The sequence below is a fragment of the Lactuca serriola genome, chromosome 6, assembly GCF_051521515.1.
Source record: "Lactuca serriola cultivar US96UC23 chromosome 6, Lser_US96UC23_V15, whole genome shotgun sequence".
Taxonomy (NCBI): domain Eukaryota; kingdom Viridiplantae; phylum Streptophyta; class Magnoliopsida; order Asterales; family Asteraceae; genus Lactuca; species Lactuca serriola.
This window is the reverse complement of record NC_136413.1, coordinates 88,152,179-88,157,416: the sequence shown is the minus strand read 5'-3', so window position 1 is coordinate 88,157,416 and position 5,238 is coordinate 88,152,179.

The window sequence follows — 5,238 nt, the reverse complement described above, 5'->3', positions numbered from 1 at the left end:
GTCAGTTCATTCATGAGTCAATACTTGCTAGATAGAGAGAACATACATTACAGGTAGTACACACAGTACATTACTATACATGCTAGATAGAGAGAACATACATTATAGCTAGCACACGCAGAACATTTCAGTACATACAGGCTAGACAGAGAAAGATTACACTTTCAGTTAGCACATTCATTACATATACATTTATGCAGTTATGTGAACCATTGAGCGGGTCATGGCACTTCCTGCCATGAGCGCTCTTGTATCCCGAATCTCCTTAATTGGGGAGCGTATGAGTTTGCGTATAGATCTATACTGGATTGACTATCCTACACCTTGCTGCTCGCTACAGTGGGACTTGCAAGTCTACGGGTGCCAAATGTCATTTCTTACGGCGTCTTACATCGTCGTTTTACTAGAGTCGGTAGCAGGATACAGGTCGATCACATGTTACATTGAATACCTTTTGTTTTAAGGTAGTTAGTAAAACGTTAGTCACTTATTACAAATACTACAATACTTTCAAGATTACAATAGACTTAAGGTAGTTAGTACGGTTGTAGTTATTTGATACTACACCATAGTACTATTTCGTTTTCCCATTACATTCACTTAGTGAACATTCACACGATGCATGGTAATGTAGAAACTATATTTTTGGTTAATGATAGTCGAGGTTGGGAAAATACACACTCTTACAGGAGACACACACAGATACTAGATGCCTTGGTAGAAGGCTACTCTCAGTAGGAAGCATAGGGCTTTCTAGGATGTTCAAAACGTTTTCATACTTACATTTCATATACATACAAATTAAGACACTAAAGTACTTATGATCTCACCAGCTTTAAAGCTGATACTCTCTTTCAAAATGACTTGTATCCTCAGGTCAACCATAGACAGGTACCGATGCAAGGTTCAGAGAAGATATGCTCGTTCAAGACTCATCTTTCATTTTGATTTATACTTTAGTGTCTATTATAATTTAACAGAACACACTTGCATTACTAAGTTGATAGTTGCTAAGTGGATACACTAAGACTATATGTAACTAGGATGTTATAAACTTAGAATCTGTGAAAATTTGGCTTTACCCCTATTCTGTGTGAATTTGGAGTTAAGGTCACTTATTCGAAGGCCTATCCTGTTTCGATTACATATAACTGGTATGCACTTCACAAATAGTGATGTAACTAATGAAGATTTTCTAAATAATTATCTAGATAGTTCATCTAATAATTATTTTCTTACCCAATTCTCGCGTAGATAACATGGCTGGACTCCATCCCCACGGCAACTAGTACCTTCCGAACGAGGTCATTGCTGGATGGTTTGAAGAAGAACCAGAGAATGATCATCCTATCCCTATGAATGATCACCATGATGAAGACCTTTCGGACGATCCTAACTCCGAACCCGAGGTTGAGAATCTACCCCAGGAAGCTCCCGTTCCAATTCCTAACCCTCGTCCGGCTTTCAAGGCCCGACGCCTGAGTGGGTGGAATGCTTGGAAACATGGAGCCAAGGACAAGATCAGCCCATGCCATTTAATGGTGACCGATGCTTTTATGACCTAAGAAATGGGGGATCAGCAGATAGAATCTTGCCAATGTTGGTCCGCAGAGTGGCCCGAAATGAGATTCAAGGCAGGACAACCCTACATCATATCACAGAAGTTGTCGCCGATACGAGAATGCATACCCTCCGCACCATTCGTCTAGAAGATGCTCGTGAGAGATATGAGAGAAACCATGAAACCCTGTTGCAAGCACTAGCTGAATCACGAGCCGAAGTCATAGAACTCCGCGTACGCCAGAGGGTGTATGAAAGACACCTACTTGATGTGGTACGCCAACTGGCTGAACTGAGAGTTCACCAGAGGGATGACCGTCGCCAGTAGTAGATGCTTTACTTTATTTTTCCTTGTTAAAAGGAATCGTTTTCTGTCTATGCCCGATGTGGCATTTTCTATGAAACTATCTTGTACTGTAAGTACTTTTGGTTAGGTCTTTATGCTTTCAAGAACTATCTTCTCTGGATATGATGTAAGACCTTTTACAAGGTCGTTTTCCCGAACTTTTACGTCATGAATATCAAAGATATTGACAGTCGGCTAACTTCTGTGTCATTCTTTATTCAAGTACTCTTATCATACTTTCATTGGAGTCTATCTGAAACATGCTTTAGTCAAGTCATTGGACTATAGCAAGTTAGCTCCAGAGACATTTCCAGGTCTCTTTTAGTGGTTGGATCATGTTATTCACCAACCAACGATACCTCAGCTTGAACGACAAACGTCTTGAGACCATTATACGAACTTACTTCCACTCATTACTAGGACTGCATCATAGGGATGTAGGTCAACCCTTCATAAACACACTTCCACTCAGTACTAGGACTGCATCATAGGGATGTAGGTCAAACCTTTGCGAACATACTTCCATTCCGTGCTAGGACTGCATCATAGGGATGTAGGTCAAACTTTCGAGAACATACTCTTACTCCTTACTTGAACAATCGAAGTACATTTAGGTTCAACCATAATCGTTCACAAAATCCTTATCTTTCGTGTTACAGAATCATGTCATCATCCGGAAACAATCAACCGAGCAACGAAACCCCTGCCTTTCCTATGGACGCCGCTACCTTCCAAACCGCAGTTACAGCTGCCGTGATGGCTGCCGTAACCGCTGTCCTTGCGCACCGTAGCGCTATCAACACAATCAATGTTGATGATGGGGTTAAAGATTCCGATTGTAGTATCCATCCAGGAAGTCGTCAAACGGTAACAGTCATAGGCTCGCAAAGCCGAAAAACAGAGAACAAGAAACGAAAGCGTCAAGCCCAGAAAGAACGCAAGAAATCCCAAAGGCTGGCCATGCAACAGCAACAAGTGGAAACCCCTGCCATCCCCGTACTGAGTAGGCCATACGAGGGAAAACTCCCAAAGTGTGATAAGTGTAGTTTCCATCATCATGGGACTTGCCATGATATGCAATGTTGCAATTGCCTAAAAATAGGGCACTATGCTCGTAGTTGTGGAGCACCGGCACGGCCCATCACTCAAGCCCCTGACATCAGAGTCAACCAGGCTTACGATGGTGGTGTTAAAACTAGACCCTATGAAAGGAAAATTTCAAAGTGGATAAACAAGGAGAACACTCGTGTCCACGTCACTCTAGCTCGACACATCACTTCCATCACTAATGTTGGTGCTGTCCAGATATGTCACCAATGCGGTGAAATTGGACACCTCAAGGAGGATTGCCCGATAACGCAGAACTCTGGCGCAGACGGGAAGATTCTCAGGATCACAGCTGCAGGAGAGCCTACTCCAGACCCATGTTAATGTAATTAAGGCGTTTCGTTGTAACAGACTTATAAACCATCCAAAACTAGTGCAACTAGAGTCGTATCTTTTGCGAGATCCCGTCGGTAAAGGGATGCTCGTGTTGTGTATACTTATCTTTTGTAGTATACCTTATTCACAGCAATAGTCTTGTAGTAAGTCTAAAGTATTGTAACTCCGTTGATGGTTGCACAGTTGTGTTTTGTCTATAAAGCCTTATGTTCAAATCTAATGTCTTTAAGTTTCCTTATGATTCCGACATTATCATACGACTCGACTCGATTCGATCCGCTCAATATCAGCTTCATAAGTACATCTCTTTCTCAGTAAACGTCTTTTTAGCAAAGCCGTAATTTCAGAACACCGAAGTACTCATGCATGGAGTACCTCATATTTCTTTTCCTTCCAAAGAAATCTCCGAAGTACCACTCGTACAGTACGTCAAGTTCAATCCAAAGATCCATACGGTTGATCTGTCGCTGAAGAATGTATACATAGGGGTGATATGTACTCAAGGTTCTACAGGTTTAGAATTGATGATTCCACTTTAACTTCTTTTTCCTCGATGGGATGTGAGCTTACAGAAAAATCAATTATTCGACTACCTTTTCAATCTTAATTATATACGACTCGTATACACGAGATTGTGATCGTTGAACCATGTATGAATTCTAATATGAACTTCAGGACGGAGACTGCCCAAGACTACGAGTAATCGCATCGTCATGTGAACAAACTTAGAACCCAGTACGACTTCTGTAAACAGATTGCCCTTTAGTCTAAACACCTACGGAGATACAAGAACAGTTCGAACAACTTAGTGAACTACTCAGCTATATAATTGGAAGACCAGGCTTCTCACCTTGGAGAGCTTCGGTCTTATTCTTCCAGAAGTCGATGGATTGCATCATATGTTCCTCGGCTATCGAGGACTCCGTCAAGATTTCCATTAGAAATCGTTATCTCTGCCTCGCATAAATGAATTGGTTGAGCAAATGCAAGGATAGAATTACTTTCAGAAATGGACCTGAAATCCGAATATCACCAGTTCGAGTGGTAGGGAAGGATGGCCTGAAGACTACCCTCCGAACTCGATGCGGGTACTTCGATTCTATAGTGATACCCCTCGGATAGGACCAATACGCCCATAATATTCATGAGCTGAATGAGTAGGGTACGCCATTCTTACTTGGATCAGTTCTTCATTCTCCTTGTAATGACTTACTTATCTACCCTCGTAGTACGAAGGAATCCATGGAAACATTACCTTTAGAGGGACATTCGCGAAGTTCTCTAAGCACGAGTTTTGAAATTGAAGAGTCAGATTCCTAAGAGACACTATTAGTGATGTGGTAATTTTTGAGTACTCTTTCAATTTGTCAAAACCGTTGAAAATTTGTCGACACCAGAGACGCCGACAAAAATTCGCCAAATTCTAGGTCTTACAGACCTACTATCGTAGCCCATTCAGAACTCCTCGCAAATTACAGAAACCCTTACGACTTTGACCCAGCAAGGGGTGTCCCTTGACTGGGAAGATAAGCAAGAGAAAGAACCTTTGGAATTTCAAGTGAGAGACCAAATTCTTTAGGAAGTCTCACTCTGGGAATGGCTTAATACGCTTCGTAAAGCGTGGAAAGCTAAATCCAAGATAGTTAGGACCTCCGAGATTCTTACCAGAATCGGTCCTGTATCTCACAAACTAGACCTACTTAGCGAACTCGGTAACGTACATTTTACTTTTCGCATCTCGATCTTGAAACTGTACCTTTCCGTTAGGACTCTCGTAAGCCCACTCGACGAGATCGAGATTAACAAGATCCTCGCCTTCGTATTAGAACCGTAGTGACCCTCGACCGAGAGGTCAAGCGGATGAAGCAACACCGTCGCCCGTTAGTGAA